This window comes from Mustela putorius, unplaced genomic scaffold, assembly GCF_011764305.1.
Source record: "Mustela putorius furo isolate JIRA1106 unplaced genomic scaffold, ASM1176430v1.1 tig00003845_pilon_pilon_pilon, whole genome shotgun sequence".
In the NCBI taxonomy this organism is placed as follows: Eukaryota; Metazoa; Chordata; class Mammalia; order Carnivora; family Mustelidae; genus Mustela; species Mustela putorius.
The window spans coordinates 73119460-73137411 of record NW_025421998.1 but is presented as its reverse complement, the minus strand read 5'-3'; the positions used below and the strand labels follow the sequence as shown (position 1 = coordinate 73137411).

At 32.5% G+C, this 17952-nt stretch overlaps 1 protein-coding gene across 3 annotated transcripts in view; it reads left to right on the top strand.

Moving 5' to 3' along the window:
* The window catches only part of TFEC (transcription factor EC), a 175978-nt gene that overhangs the window by 83632 nt on the left and 74394 nt on the right, over positions 1 to 17952 (top strand). Inside the window, exon 1 of one of the 3 annotated variants that reach the window (XM_013050994.2) lies at positions 789 to 980. The exons of the other annotated variants lie outside the window; for them this stretch is intronic. The gene's annotated coding sequence lies outside the window, so the exon portion shown is untranslated. Of the gene's footprint in view, positions 1 to 788; positions 981 to 17952 lie in introns of those variants that run through there. 3 annotated transcript variants of the gene reach the window in all.

The following is a 17952-nucleotide window of genomic DNA, read 5'->3' as shown; positions in this document are numbered from 1 at the left end:
TATTGCATGTATAAAAACATCATTCTTCATTTTTATTGGTAAATAATATTTCATTATATGGGTATATTACATTTTATTCATCCATTAATTAATTAGACTGTTGAGTTGCTTTTACTTTTTGGCTATTGTAAATAATGCTGCTATAATATATATGTAGAAGTTTTTGTATAGATGTAAGGTTTCACTTCACTTGGGTGTATACACCAGGTGTGGAATTACTGGGTCTTACAGTAATTCTATGTTTAACATTTTAAGGAACTGCCAAATTATTTTCTAAAGTAACTGCACAATTTTACATTCCCATCAGAAATATGTGAAGGTTCCAATTTCTTCATATTCTTTCCAACACTTGTCATGATTTTGTTATGGTCATCCAAGTGTGGCTGAATTCATTGTGGTTTTGATTTATATTTCCCTAATAAATAATGATGCTTAGCCTCTTTTCATGTGTTAATTGGTTATTTTTATATCTTTTTTAGAGAAATATCTATTCATATCCTTGCCTGTTTTTAAATGGAATTCTTTATATTTTTATTTTTGAGTTATAAGAATTCCTTTTATATTTCAGATAAAAATTCTTTGCCAAGTATATGGTTTGCAAGTATTTTCTCCCATTATGTGGGTTATCTTTTCGCACTCTTGATAGTATCCTCTGAAGGACAAACATTTTTAATTTTGAGTCTAGTTTATATATATTTTTCTTTCATCCCTTGAGCTTTCACTTTCATTTCCAAGAAACCATTGCCTAACCCAAAGACACAAATATTTCCTCTTATGTTTTCTTCTGGGAATTTTATACTTTTAACTCTTATGTTTAGGTCTATGGCCCATTTTAGGCCAACTTTTTGTTTGGTGTGAGGAAAGGGTTCAATTTCATTCTTCTGTGTGTGGATATCCAGTTGTCTCAGCACCATTGTTGAAAAGATTTCTTTCCTGTTTTATTTTCTGAACACCCTTGTTGAAAATCAATTGACTATAAGGTAGGGTTTATTTCTGAACTTTTAATTCTATTCCATTAATCTATGTCTATCCTTGGCTAGTGCCACCTGTATTGATTATTGCACTTTTAAAATAAGTTTTGAAATTGATAACTATAAGTCTTCCAACTTAGCTTTTGTTTTTTAAGACTTGTTTTGGTTTTTATGGATCTATTGAATTTCCATATGAATTTAAGGATCTATTTCTCAGTTTCATCTGCTGGAATTTTGATAGGGATTTCATTGAATTTGTAGATAAGTTATCTGCAGATCAATTCAATGTTATTGAATCTGCATTGTAGATTCAATTTAACAGAATTGAATATTCCTATCCATAACCATGGCACAACTCATCAAATATTTAGATTATTATTTTCTTTTAGTGACATTTTGTCAGTTAAGATAAATATCTTGCATTTTATTACATTTATTCCTAGAATTTTCTTCTTTTTGATGCAATTGTAAATAGGGCTGTTTTCTTAGTTTTATTTTTCAGATTGCTTATTTTAGTTTATAGACATACAAAATTTTGTTTATCAATCTTGTATTCTGCAAACTTGCTGAAATCATTCATTCATTTTAATAGTTTTTCAGTGGATTTCTTAGAATGTTCTATGTACAAGATTGTATCATTTGCAAATAGAGATAGTTTTTCTTTCCAATTTGGATGCCTTTTATTTATTTTTCTTGCCTAATTGCCTTGACTGGGCTCTCTGGGACAATGCTGAATAGAGGTGGTAAGACTAGACACCCTTGTCTTGTTCTGAGTCTTAAGGGGAAAGTATTCAGCTGTTCTTCATTAAGTATCAACTTTTGATGTCTGTTGTTGTTGTTGTTTTCAAAGATATCCTCTATCAAGTTGAGGAAGTGCTCTTCTATTCTTAGTTTGTTGACAGCTTTTTATTATGAAAATGTGTTGAATTTTGTGATTCTTTCTCTACATTTATTGAGATAAACATGTGGTTTGATGAAATGGAATTTAAATTTTTAAAATTATTTTTTAATTTTTTTTTATTTTTTATGTTTTTTTTTAAGATTTTATTTATCTATTTATTTGACAGAGAGAGATGACAAGCAGGCAGAGAGGCAGGCAGAGAGAGAGAGAGAGAGAGACGAAGCAGGCTCCCTGCTGAGCAGAAAGCCCGATGCGGGGCTCGATCCCAGGACCCTGGGATCATGACCTGAGCCAAAGGCAGTGGCTTAACCCACTGAGCCACCCAGGCGCCTCAGAATTTAAATTTTTAAATTTAACAGTCCATGGATATATACCAGTACACTTATAAGTCTGCTGAAACATTTTTGTAACAAATCTTATTTTTAGAAAAAAAAAATTTTTAAATATTTTTTTAATTTATTTTTATTTTGAGAGAGAGTGAGAGAGAGCATGAGAGGGGAAGAGGTCAGAGGGAGAAGCAGACTCCCCATGGAGCTGGGAGCCCGATGTGGGACTCAATCCCTGAACTCCAGGATCATGACCTGAGCCGAAGGCAGTCGCCCAACCAACTGGCGCCCCTAGAAAAAATTTTTTTAAGAAAAAACTTTAGGTCCAACTACAAAAGCATGATCTGTATATCCTATATTTCAGTATCCCATACTGAATATATTTTTTGTGTGTAAGATTTTAAAGCAGTTATTGTTTTTTTTTTAAGATTTATTTATTTATTTACTTGACAGAGAAAGCAAGAGAGCACAAGCAGGCAGAATAGCATCTAGAGGGAGAGGGAGAAGCAGTCTCTCTACTGAGCAGGGAACCCAATGTGGGGTTCGATCCCAGCTCTGGGATAATGACCTGAGCCGAGGACAGACGCCTAATGACTGAGTCACCCAGGCATCCCTTGTGTAAGATTTTATTTATTTATTTATTTTTAAGATTTTATTTATTTATTTGACACAGAGAGAACACAAGTAGGCAGAGAGGCAGGCAGAGAGAGAGAGGAGGAAGCAGGCTCCCCGCTGAGCAGAGAGCCCGATGCGGGACTCGATCCCAGGACCCTGAGATCATGACCTGAGCCGAAGGCAGCGGCTTAACCACTGAGCCACCCAGGCGCCCACCTTGTGTAAGATTTTAAATGTATGCTGTCTATAAAATAAAAATAACTGAAATTATTTCATAAACACACACAACTATGCAGCCCTAACTATATTTTTATGCAGTTTTCAACAAAGACAAGAATAGGGGCTAATCTTTAAGAAAGAAATAAACAATGAATAAATTCACTTCTTAGAATCTTGATATATTTCTATTATGAAAAATACACATTTTCTAATTAAGTAATACTATATATTTTACTCAAAACTGTGCCATACAGAACTAAAAATGGATTTCTCATTCGATATGTGGTATTAAAACTTGAGAAAATTCAAGCACATTATCTAGACAGTGAGGAATCATAAGCAGATGTTAAGATCAGAATAGGAAGTTATTAGCATTCATAAGAGAATTATTTAAAATAAGATTTGTGTATTATGTGGCAATTGCAGAATTTCTTCCACTGTATCCTTTACATAAATATAGCAAACAATATAAAGAGATTAAAGAAATCTTTCTATATCTAGTTAGGTAGAATTTTTAGGAAAAGGAAGGAGAGCTATTTTTCAAATTTAGCAATTATTCTTAAAGTAATGTCATTTCTTAAAAATATCTTTGATTATATAGTATATTAAAATCTCAGCTCAAGATAAATATTTCTGTATTGCTGCATACCTGAGTTGCCCTTTAAGTACCTAATAACTTGATTCATATTCAGTTTTTTTTAAACTTTAGTCTGCCTGCTGTGATGAAAGAGCCATCTCATCTTGTATTAATTTCATTTGATATATAGAATATCATTATATCACAGCTGTTGGGAAGCTTAAATTTCTGAAACTCTCTAAACTCTAAAAGTAATATTTTAAACTTTTTGTGTTGGGAGTGTTTCTCTTTTCATTAAGTTGACTGTTTTTAGCATCACCTAAATATAGTAAAAAATGTTAATTTTTTGATCAGAAAAAAAAATTGTATTAAAAAAATCCCTTTCTTGTTTAATAACCATATAAAATAGCTTTAAATGTCTGTGAATGTATTTTGTCATTTGAATCCTTGCCTTTTTTTCTTTTATCATTTCTGCATAGAGAATTGAGATCATTCTCAGTCTCAGCTGAGAGGAAATTTTAAGTCAGTTTCCTTGTGCATTCATTACCTGAGTATGTGTGTGTCTGTGTGTTATTTTGAGGTTTGTGCCCTTATGTTTTTGTTCTGTCTTACTCTTCTCTGGGGACTATTTCTTCAAGTACATTTCTGGGAAAAAATTTTTTTTCATATTTCTATGATGAAGGTAATATTGGTAATTACATTATTAAATTTGACTTTAACTATGTGATAAAGATATCTAAGAGTGTTCCATAATTTGGTATAGAGGAACCTTATTACTTTAAAACTAAATTTTTTCACTGAAACTTCAACTTAGATATAACAGACCCTGGTATTTATTGTAATATGTATTAAGTGATGACATTCTAATCAACTGCCAAAAAGAATGTGTACATTGAATGTGCTTTTTTTCCACTTCCAATGTGTTTATATTTATATTTTCTTCATATTTATCATATAAGTCAATGATACTCCTTTCTAAGGATATAACAGTAGATTCTTAAGTACCAAAATACTAAAATACCTAACACCATAGTTTTGGATTAGATGATCTGAGAGAACTTATTAGTTCAATATTTGTTCATAAATATTAGGTTTATAAAGAATCTTTTTTTTTCCTCAGATAAAGACACGGTGGGTATTTTTGTATAAATAAACACAAATGACCCATTTGTTTGCATTAGGGATTAATGTGATCTTTTGATTTGTCTGGTGACAGAGAAATAATAAATGGATATACTTGACATTTTAATATAAGAAACCATGTTGAATTTTATAGATTTTGCTCAGAATTAACAAGGTTGGATTTTTGGGGGGATTTTGAAAACAGCTGTATACTCACACACATTTATTTATATTGCTTTATATATGCATATTTTATGTATATACAAAATAAGTATGTATACTTATATTGTTTTACTATTATTATATATATGTTTATTTATATTATTTTAAAAGAAGCAGATCTGAGAGAATCAGACTGTATATAATCACTGGAGGCTAAAAATGGTCAAATGTCTTGATAGATTAAAATTACTTGATTGTGAATTTGAGGTAAATTTCTAAATATATATATATTTATTTAAGGATTTGTTTATTTATTTTAGAGAGAGAGAGAATGAGTGGAAAGAGGGGCAGGAGAGGGAAGGGTCGAGAGAGAGAGAGAGAAAGAAAGAATCCCAAGCAGACCCTCCACTAAGGATAAAGCCAAATGCAGGGCTTGATCTATGACTCTGAGACAAAACCAAGAGTCAGATGCTCAACCAACTGAGCCACTGAGGCACCCCATCTAAAAATATTTTAAAGTTGATTACTAGAAAGATTAATTAATTTTGGTTGGCAAAAAAATTTTTTTGGAAGCTTTTATAATTTTTGGTACAGAAATCATGAACTTATCAACTAATGCAGGGGCAGTGAGGAGAAAGGTGGGGATTAACTGATTAACACATTAGTGGTATAGGATAATTATTAATTATGACCTCTTTGGAAAAAGAAGCAGTGCTCACTAAAAACCTACATGAATAAATAATGTCAATCTAAAATTATAGCTCAGAATCATGACAGACATCTATTACATTCTTGATTAATAATGGTCTCTTTACCTGAAGGTAAGGTTCTAACAGCATTTCAGAGAATACTTTATTTCAAATTTTCCTTTCAAGATTTTTATCATTAACATAAAAATGGAGTATGTGTCCAATATGTTTTTAGGATTACTCAAGATCTTTGGTTCTTACTGAGTCAATTCTGATAAGATGTATTTTTTTGGCAATTGTAAATTTTGCTTTCAAAATCATTGCCAGGGGCACCTGGGTGGCTCAGTGGGTTAAGCCGCTGCCTTCGGCTCCGGTCATGATCCCAGGGTCCTGGGGTCAAGTCCCGCATCGGGCTCTCTGCTCAGCAGGGAGCCTGCTTCCCCTCTCTCTCTCTGTCTGCCTCTCCATCTACTTGTGATTTCTCTCTATCAAATAAATAAATAAAATCTTTAAAAAAAAATCATTGCCATATCATTTGCTCTATTCTCTTGTAATTTTAGTCTCTTCTTTATCTCCTTTATTATATTGTTTATGTCTTCTCTATTTTTTGATCAGTTTTTCCAGAGATTTATCTGTTTTGTTAGTTTTTTTTTTTTTTTATCTCAAAGAACGAACGACTGCTTTGTTGATCTTCTCTACAGTACTGTGGTTTCTATTTCATTGAACTTGAAGAATATTTACTCTTTCTATGTATGTGAGCTCGGCACGTTAGCCAAGAATCAAGTGTGGAGAAATGTAATGTTAACAAACCCCAAATTTAATACATCTTAACAAATAATAGTAACCTATTTTTCCTATTTCCAAAAGTTGTGTTCTTATTTCTGTTGTTTCTTTGTGTTCAGCATTTGCATTATTTTTATTATTTCAGTGTTTAAGTTCAGTATATTCTATTCTTGGACCTATTCTTAAAAAATATAAATGTTACAGTAAAAATGAGAGTGTGGATCTTTGTTAAATAGCCTGCACATACACTGAAGAACTGGGTATATCTAAGAGATTTTCTGCAGTTGGTTTATGACTTTGGGATATATTTTTTGTCTCTTACTTTTAGATTATTTATTACTAAGACTTGTGAAGGCAGAGCATTCTTTTCTGATAGTGTTAAAAATTATTAAAACTTTGTTTCATAGATAAACTTTATACACAAGACATTTCTCCCACTTCGTTAATTATTTCAAAAATGAGTCAAATTATTCAAAGAATTATAACTAAATGTACATATTGTTTAGACTATTAGAACTTTTTAATGTCAGGAACTCAATTTAATTATTTTTTAGACATAGATATATATTTTTCAGCTTTTTGCTTTCCTATTTGCTTACCTCCCACAAATCTAATTCTGTCCACCCACAATTTACTCTCCTTTCCTTTTAGGTTTTTAAAGTCAGATTCTCTGAATGTTTGTTTTCAAGTCGTACTTAATGTAATACTTAAACTATTTCTAGGCTTAGCAGACTTGAAGTAATTTTTTGCCCAGGCTCAGGGAGATCAGGGTCAGGCATATAGAAAAGTAATCATCCTGCCATACGATGCAAGGGAAGCAGGGACCTCCAGATCTCTTCAACCTCCTCAAAAATATAAAAAAGAAATTGCTTCATTTTCCTTGAAATTCTCATTTTGTTTTGAAACACTCCCTGAAATTCTACCTATTAAGCATTCATTGAAACATCCATGAATAATAAGTCTTCCCTAAGCATCTGAAATAAGTAAACCAAAGTTTGTGGAAAATTGGGGAATCCTTAGGGTAAGCCATGAAAAATAGAGTTTTTTCTAGTTCCTGCCTCATGTTTTATGGCCTTTTCCTTCTGGGCTAGCAGGGCTGTTCTAATTCTCCCCTTTATAAAATTCCATGTGCAGTAATTCCAATCTGAGAAATTTTAGTAGAAAAATCAGAATTTAAGTGTTAAATTAAAATGTGCTTTACAATTTATACAAACTAATCTCAAAGATCATGATTTTTTTTTTAAATTTCATTGTATTTTTTAAAACACAAGTAGTTCTTAGTTGAGAGAATGATTGAATTCCCAATATTTAACTTGAAATCACCTCTTGGGTAAGATGTATTATAGTTTTCATATAAATTGTACTGTGACTTTAATAGATCATACACTCTTACTGTGTAAACTGCTTAGGGAATAATTTAGTAAGTTGCAAATTGCATTATCTTCTCAAGACTCCTAGGGTACCCTTGAGCTACTGAAGATGCAATTTATATAGTAGAAATAATCTATGATATATATTCAGCTCCAGAGATTTTTTTTTTTAAATTTGTAAGTGAATTGTTTTTAAACGTCACAGAAAACAATTACAATTTGGTTAAACTCCTTTATCTGAACTAGTTTAACACTTCAAGTTCAAAAGTTAAGTTCAAAAGCTCTCAAGCTTTTTAAATGTTTCCCAGGATCATTACAACTCAGAGAAAGAAAATTTTTAATCCCAAATGTAAGTCAATATTTTAAAATTAGAATATATGTTGCTCTTCAGCTTTATCTCAGACACATATTCCCCAGCAGTTTTAAAAACATTATCCTCTGTTTCATCACCACTAACTCAGAATTACCAACTAAAAAAAAACATTTTCCAGCATATTAAATGTTGACTAATATCTTAGGGAGGAACCCACTTTATCCTAGATGAAAATAAATGTATATTATAATAATTTCCAATGAGAAATGCTACTACCTCAGTTGCTACATATTTGTGTCCTCTGATGACTATATCTGATCTTTATAGCTTTGTGATGGGCCTGGAGTCAGAATAAAGAACTGGTTAAGTGACTCAAACATTTAATGGCAGCAGGTAATGAAAGATGAGTGAATTTATTTCTTCATTAGGCACAGAAAAGCCACCAGGGCCATCAGGCTGTGTTAGGTAAACAGAGCACCTTCTTCCCTGGGTGGGCCTTGAATGAACATTGCCAGCATTTACCAGAAAGATTCTAATTTTACTTTATTTACTTTGCTGACCAAGGCTCTTTCTGTTTGCTATATTCTTTCTTGAGGTAAGATAATAACTTCAATCAGGTTGTATTCACTTTTTTTTTTTTTAACTGACTGGGAAGCCCTTTTCTCACTTTAGGATGATGCTGTGTGTAACTTTAATGTGATATTATGTCTCAACTGTGCTGCAGAAGACCTGCTAAAATTCCTAGGGGAACAGCAACTGCATCAAATCCATACATAAATGTGCACATATGTTTAGACACCTATATTTAGCCACCACCATACAATAGGTGATGAAGCTGTCACAAGTTCAAATGATGAAATATTCTTTGTTTTAAGAATCAATTTATAATCAATTTAAAATTCATGCCATAGTTGGTAAATGTGCTATAATCTGTACTGAATATAAATCCTTTGTTGGTGTCCATCTTTATCAGTGTTATACGTAGTCAAATAGTTCAGCATGGCTTTTAAAAAAAATCAGTGTTCTACCACCTCACCCTGTCCCTTCATTTTCTCTGTCCCAGAAGCATCTCCATTCATGACTTTAGCTCATGTGTTTGGTACTTCAAGTCTCTAAGTCATGTATTTGTAGGATGAATTCCAATAAATCATGTTATTTTTTCCATGTGATATACTGCTGGATTCAGTTTACAAACTTTTTTTTAATATTCTTTCATTTATGTTCATAAAAATATAGATATGTAATATATATATAGATAAAATATAGATATGTAAAACTACATATAGATGTGTAGTTTTCTTGTTTTGTAAAATCTGGTTTTGGTGCAGGGTAATACTAATTTCTAGAATGAATAGGAAAAGATTCCCTCCTTTTCAATTTTCTGGAAGAGTTTGTGTAGAACTTATTTTATCCTTATCAATGAAGCCATCTGACCTTGGAATTTCCTTTACAGGAAAATTTTTATTTCTTTTTCTTTAATAGATATAGGCTATTCAGATCACCTGTTTCTTCTTAAAATCTTGTTTCTGTTTTTTAAAAATTTTTTCCAGCTTATTTTTTAAAGTTTTTATTTTTTTGGCAAAAAGATGTTTGTAATATGCCCTGATCATCATTTTACTACTTTTAGTATATATAGTAATGCCACCTCTTTCATTTCTTATTGGGTGGTTTTTATTTTCTTTCTCTATTTTCTCTTCTACCTGCCTAGAATTTTGTCAGTTTTATTTATTTTCTCAATAACCAGATTTTTGTTTCATTAATTGATTTCTATTTCATTAATTTTCATTCTGATCTTTAATATTTCCTTTCTTTTACTTTGGGTTTAATCTGTCCTCTTTTTCTAGTTTCTAAAAGTGGAATCTGAGGCCTTTGATATAAAGCATTTCTCGTTTTTAATATAGAAATGTGCTATTAAAAATTCTTCCCTAAGCACTGCTTTACCAGCATCTCATAAATTCAGCTGTTTTATTTTTATTTTCATTCAGTTCAAAATACCCAGTTTCTCTTTTTATTTCTTTTTTGACTATGTGTTATTTAGAAGTATGTTGTTTTGTTCCAAATGTTTGATTATCCAGAGACTTTCTGTTTTAATTCTGCTTTGATTACAGAGAACATACTTGGTATGACACGATTTTTAAAAAATGCTTCAATATTTGTTTTGATGCCAATACTATGTTCTATCTTGGTAAATTTTTTCATCTACACATGGAAACAATGTGAATTTGTTGTGCTTGGGTGGAATCCCTAAGATTTCACGGGCGCTTGGGTGGCTCAGTTGGTTAGGAATCCAACTCCTGATTTTGGCTCAGGTCATATCAGGGGCCTGGGATTGAGCTCTGCATCTGGCTTGTGCTCAACGTGGAGTCTGCAAGAGGTTGTCTCTCTCTCTCTTCCTGTGTTCTTACCACCCCACCCCAGCGCCAGCTCACAAACTGGTGCTCTCTAAATAAATAAATAAATAAATAAGATCTTTTTTAAAAATCTTAAGATTTCAAGATTTTCTATTTCTTATTGGAGTTCCATCAGGTTTTGCTTCATATATTTTGAATTTCTGTCATTAGTTGCATGACTGTTTAAAATCATTATGTCCTCAACACTTTCATTATTATGAAATGGACTTCTTTATCCTTACTGATATTCTTTGCTCAGAAACCAACTTCAGTTGATTCTTTTGACTAGTGTTAGTATAATATAGTTTTTTTTCCCATTCTTTCACTTTTAAAGTATTTGTTACTTTATATTTAAAGTGTATTTCTTGTAGGGAGTATATGGTTGGGTCTTACTTTTTTAAGAAAATGCAGTTTTACAATCTTTGCCTTTGAGTCAGGTAATAAGACCATTTACATTTAATGTAGATTATTAATTATTAGTTTGGGTCATTTAAACCTATCATCTTAATATTTGCATTTTTTTCATCCATTTTTTGTTCTCTTTTTCTGCTACTTCTTAGATTAGTCAAATTAAACAAATATAGTTTTATGTACTTTGATGGCTTATTCATTATAATTCTGTTTAATTATTTCAATTGTTACTTTAGGGCTTATAGTTTATATCTTTGACTTAACACAGGTTACCCTTAGTTGATACTATACCTCAATGTGTACTATTAGAACACCACAATTGTAGACTTCCATTTCTCCTCTCCCCCTCTTGTGCTATTTTTTATTAATTTTGCTTTTACAGATATTATAAACCTCACATTGCCATTGTTATAGTTTTTGTTTAAAGAGTCAATTATCTTTTAGAGAAATTTAAATAGAAAAAATTCTTGTATATTTGCCCATAAATTACTATTTATAGTCCCTTTCTTCCTTTGACACTTATAGTATGGATTTTCTGGTAATGAATCTTTCAGATTTTGTATATCTAGAAAAGTACTTTACCTTCATTTTCAAAAGATATTTTTGTTGAGTTTAGAAATCTGGGTTTATCATTTTTATCTTTTAGCATCTTAGTGATGTTCTTTCACTGACTTCAGTGACAGAAACTTACTGTCATCTTTACGTTTGTTCCTCTGTACATAACATGTTTTTCCCCTGCCTCTGGCTGCTTTTAAGATTTTGTCTTTATCACTGGCTTTGAACAATTTAGTAATATATGCTATGATGTTTAGGGCTTGGGGTTAATTGAGCTTCTTGGATGTATGGGTTTATAGTTTTTATCATATTTGAAAAGTTTTGGGGCATTATTTCTCCCAATATTTTTTTCCGTTCTCTCTCTCTTCCTAATTCTGGGGATTACAGTTGCACTTATTTTAGGTTACTTGAAGTTATCCCACAGCTAACTGACACTGTGTTCATTTTAATTGTTGTTATTCTTGTTTACTCTGTATTTCTTTTTGAATTGTTTATTTTGTTATGACTTTGAGTTTCCTAAACTTTTTTTCTCAACAGTGTCTAATCTGTTGTTATCCCAATCTAGCATACTTTGCATCTCACAGATTGTTGTTTTCATCTCTGGAAGTTTGTTTGAGTTTTTTATATAGCTTTATGTAACTCTCCAAATTTTCTCAAATATACAGCACAGTTATCATAATGTTTTAATGGCATTTTCCGCTTATTTTTAAAGATTGATTTTTCTTTTTCTTAAGGATTTTATTTATTTATTTGACAGAGAGAGAGCAGGAGACACAGGCACAGGGAAAGGCAGAGGGAGAGGGAGAAGCAGACTCCTCACTAAGCAGGGAACCCAGTGTGGGGCTAGATCCCAGATGATCTGAGCTTAAGACAGATGCTTAACCAACTGAGCCACCAAGGTGCTCCAAGAGCAATATTTCTTGATTGATTTTTCTCCTCACTTTGGGTTGTGTTTTCTATTTCTTTGCATCTTCGATGATTTTTTTTTTCTTTTTTACAGATCCCAGACATTGTAAATTTTACCTTATTGGATGCTGAATATTTTTGTATTCTTTTTTTTTTTTTTTTTTTTTTTTTTTTTTTTTTTTTTTTTGAATATTTTTGTATTCTTAATGTTTTTGAGCTTTGTTCTAGGACACAATTTAGTAACTTGGAATGAATTTGAAAATTTTGTGTCATGTTTTTAAGGGTTGTTGTTGTTGTTAATGTGGATGTTGTTGTTTAGATAAGAGTAGAGCAGCACTAGTCTAATCTAGGGTTAAGTACCCTGATAACTGAGGCAAGATCCTTATGAGTTCTCTACCCAATACCTATGAATCATGCTTTTCAGAATGTCTGCTGCTCTAATCATTTCATGTGGTCCTTTTTTTGGTTTGGGTTATTTTTCTCACATAAATGCACAGTTTAGTGTGTAGATGAGTACTTTGAGAGGGATACCTGCAGCTATCTGGAGTTCTTTCTCTGTGGAGCTCTTTTCTTCCCAGTATACTGCCTTGAGAACTGTAGGCACCTTAGTCTCCCGATATTCTCATTTCTGCTTTCCCCACTCACAGAATCTGCCAGCTTCTGCTTGGGTTGACTTTCTCTGTATCAGGGGCTGGAAGCTCTCATGGCAGTAAACTAGGGAAATCATTGAGCTTATTTTTTTCTTGAATGTCTCCTGTCTCTCAGGGATCATTCTCTTACTGACTCATGTCCAGTTTCTTGAAAGTTGTTCTTTCAAGTTTTTTTGGTCATTTTTTAGTTGCTTCAATTAGGAGGGTAAGTCCAGTCTCTGTTAGTCTTTGTCAGCTGTAGTAACATTGAGTTTGTGCTTTCTTAACAATATTTTGCTACTGTTTTAGTGAGGTTTAACAATATATAGCAATAGTTATGATAAAGATATTAGTTATCTTTAAAAACTGCTAATTATAATATCAATGAAAACAGAAAGAATATGGCACAGTATGTACCAAATAGAAGCACCTAGAAATGTAGGTTATCATAGTGAAAAGATCATAGAAACATAATAGGAATATCTGGTCCTTGAATGAAACCTGCAATTGATTAGTTTGTCAGTCATATTTTAAACTTTTGTTTATTCTTGATTTTCTTATTTGCAAAACAGATTACTACAGCCATAATACATTCATCACAGAATTGTGAAATCATTGGGATGATGTATATATATTACTTTGAAAAATTGACATTTTATGTATAGGATCTCTTTAAAAGTTTTACATTTTAATTTTATAAAATATTTATTATAAATCTTTTTACAGTATGTAATTACATATATTTCTTATGTTGCTTATATAATTTATAGGGAAAGCCCATAACATGAAAACAGTACAAAGTCCAAGCAGACTATGAAATCACTATAAAACAAATACTATAAAATATTTATATGTTTAATTCTTTTGGAATTATTTAGCTTTCTATTCTATCTTATACACATATATTTCTATCTTTTTTGATTTTGCCTACATAATTCAAAAAGGGTTTAAATTAAAGATGAAATAGGATGAAATAGCAATGGAAAAAGAAAAAAAGCCATATTTAAATGACAGACATTACTATAGCATTGATTCCAAACTACGGGGCCTATTGCTTTTAAAAGCACAACTTCAAACACAATGCTAAATTTGTTTTAAATATAACTATGGAATTACTGAGAGGGATCTTTTCCCATTTATGTCAGAGATGAAAGATGATTTGTGATAATGCATAGCTATTTTCCTGTCATCATAATTGGACTTATTCGCTAAACTGAATTAACAACATAGATGATCAGGGAGTCTGCCCATTGATATCTAATTACACATATAACTAGTGATAAAAATTTTAGATTGCAGTTTGTGCTTTTAAAATACTTTTGCTTTTATAAAATGCCATAAACCTTTATATAGTCATATGAATGTAATGTAAATCATAGAATGAAATTTATTCTAATTTAGCAGACTAGGAGTATAATTCTGACTTGGTAAAACTTGTTTATTAGTTTCCTTAAATTATACTGATGATAAAGATATATCAAGTTTAGGAACTTAATCTGTGAGTAGGACAAATCTGAATTCAGATGCTGACTCCATTAGTAGGCTTGCCAGAGAAAACAGATGATGCCCAGCTATCTCTGAGTGTCAGAAGAATAATATTTTGTTGTTGTTGTTGTTGTTGTTGTTTTTATGACCCACACAATAGTTGGGATATACTTTTACTAAAAAAAAAAATCATTTTTATCTGAAATTTCAATGTATCTAGGTATCCCGTATTTTTATTTGCTAAATCGGACGGCCCCATTCATCTATCGTCATCAGTATTGATCCTCTTCATTCATTCTCTGATCTGGATCTGTGTCTTTCTCTGGATCTGGGTCATACTCTCTAAAACTGGTTTTGTCTCAGTCATTTCAATACCTCTTAGATAATATCTTTAATACTTTGGTCTTTTAATCCCTTGATCTTTTTTCCTCCTATTGATCTTTATTCCTCTATTATGTTATCCATCATTTTACATGATTATATTCTAGACCCCATCATTCCAGATATAGGCACATCTTTCATGATTTTTAATTCTGGGAATTTCATCACGAACTAACACATCTTATTTTTTATTTCATATCATTGAAGAACCACAACTGCAGCATTAATTCTTTTTTACTCCATTGGGACCTGCAACTCATTGATCTTTCCACCATTTCATTACCTTTATCTTTCATGATCATAAGTAATTCTCTCCTTATTCAATAGTTTCCACAATTCTTCATGGCAGTATAGAATTACTGTTATATGCAGCCAGACTGCCTGGAATAAAAGGCTTAAACCCTCCCTTTAACATTTACTAGCTATAACCTTCAATAATTTACTAAATCTTTCTGCTTCAGTTTGCTAACCTATAAAATGGAAATGATAACAGTTATACATGCCACATAAGATTATTATGAATAAAAAATAAATTATATAATGTGCTTAGAAAAGTTCCTTTTTGGCACATAGTGTGTACACTATCAGGTTAGCTTTTTTTGTTATTGTCCTCAGTACTAACATTATTTTTTTAAAAGATTTTATTTATTTATTTGACAGACAGAGAGCACAAGTAGGCAGAAGAGGCAGGCAGAGAGAGAGAAAGAAAGAGAGGAGGAAGCAGTCTCCCTGCAGGGCAGAGAGCTTGATGTGGGGCTCCATCCCAGGACCCTGGGATCATGACCTGAGCCGAAGACAGAGGCTTTAACCCACTGAGCCACTCAGGTGCCCAGTACTAACATTACTGCCACAGGAAATGTCAAAATGCCTTTGTTCACATTTAAATTTTTTGTCCACCTCTTTCTTCACCTTTCTTGTCTACCAAAATCTCAATCCTATTTAAATCCAACTATACTCTGTACATGCCCACACAAAGTATAGGGGAGAAAACCCAAAACAAACTAGCTATTTGGTTTCACTTTAATAACTATGAATTTCAAATTGGTTTTTACTATTGCCCAGAAATTCAGTTACATGTCCAAATGCATTCTGTCTTTGAAATCTCCCCTTTCTCACCAACCTTAAATACCTCTCCCTGCTCTTACATTCTTCACCTAGGAAATGGGAGCTATCAGAAGAGAACTTCCCAAAACTCTCAACTCCACAGTTCCCATTTCCCACTTCCTAAGTCTGTCCACACTCCCTGGCTTCCTTTCTTTCACTCAGAATGGACTCTTGACCAATCTTCCCACCGTGCGCACCACCCATCTTGACCAATCTCCTCCCTATTTGTGCTCTCCTGTACGTTTGCATTTTGCTATCTAATAGGCATATCAAAGTTAACATGCTGCAAACCACCCTGCTAATTTCTCTAGCAACCCCATCCTCAGGACAGTCCCTCAGGACGTAGCCCTTTGCTCCTCTCTTCTCACAGCACAAATCTTTTCCATGAGGTTCCAAAGAGCACCTGACGTGCCACAAAGTTAATTTAACTAGTCCTTAGTTTGACAATATGGATTAAGGAGATGATAAAAAGTAACACCCCTCAAAAATTTTTGGAAGAGTTAAACCAATAATACATGAAAAATGCTGACCTCAGTGTGTAGTCAACATTCAATAAATGTTTGCAGCTATTTTGAGTATTATTAATGCTGTTCCTTTTTCTGTTCCTCTTCCTCCTCCTCCTGAATGTCCTAATGTGGATGAATATATATACACATGCATCTGAATATGAGGCATCACAAGCATAACTGTTGTGAGATGTGTATTCACACACAATAATACTATTTGCTTGGGTTCTGTAGAAGAGGCAATTCCTTTTGGACTATTCTGTGAGTTTAACTTGAGAATCTCATCCCTAGAAATCATGTTTTATGGCATTAAGAATTCAACTTGAGGCGTACCTGGCTGGCGCAGTTGGAAGAACACATAACTCTTAACTTGGGGGTCATTGGGTATAGAGATTACTAAAATATATAAATAAACTTAAAAAAAAAATTCAACTGGAGCCAGACTTCCTGAGCTTGAATTTTACCTCCAATATGACTTTGTGTCTTACTTGAACTCTACACCTCAATTTTCTCATCTATAATATGGGAATTATCAGTACCTCCTCATAGGATTGTTTAATTTTTCCATATTTGTATAGTTTTCAGTATAATTACAGAGATATTAATAACACTTTGTAAGTGTTTGCTCTTGTTTTTATTGTAATGAAGTGGTCTTTTCTGTAAGAAGGTTTCAAGACATAAATTCAAAAGATTGCATAATAGCTCATCTCCCTTGCAGGTGTTATGGTCTATACATATGGGAATAGTTTTTTTACAACTTCAAAAATATAAATCGCTGTGAGATTTTTTTTTTTTTTGCCCCAGATCCTTTGCCTTTTTTTTTTTTTTTTTTTTTTTTTTTTTACTTACATCTTTCTGGAATGAGACAGGATGATTTTAGTCGCACTTAATGTACAGGGAATATCATCCATATGTTTGTCAATTTCATTTATTCATTAGAGAGCTATTAAGCACTAATTATATGTTGGGCACTAAGTTTTGTGGCGGGGTTCAGTGGTGATTAAGCTGAAAAAAATTTCTGTTCTCTTTGAGCTCATGAAATAAGAAAGAGATATTTTTCGCATAAATTACTAGAAGCCCAACTTTTCCTTTCCTTTATACCTGTGTTAAATTATGATCCAGCTGACTTTACAGTATCACACGGTGCCAGTTTTTAGGCAACACAACAGCACTGGGATACGTGGGCTATAGGGTGCTAATTTGCTCAGGTTTCCTCCATGCAATTCCTTGCATAATTGGTAAAATCAAATTTGGCTTCCTTTCCACTGAAGTAGACACTGCTGCTCAGTGGAAAATAATTTGAAAAGGAGAAGCCCTTGACGGATGCTGGCCTGTCCCAGTTGGGTATTTTGCACCTTACATAGGCAGGTTCAGAGCGGAACTACAGATTATGCCTCCAAGCCTGAGACCAGTCAGCTCTCAGATGCCTGAAGCCAGCAGGTGTATGCAGTCAAAATGCTATAGGAGAGAATGATACTCAGCATCTGACTGTTTACTAGGATTCCCTTTATTGTCTAACCTTAAATATGCTTCCCAA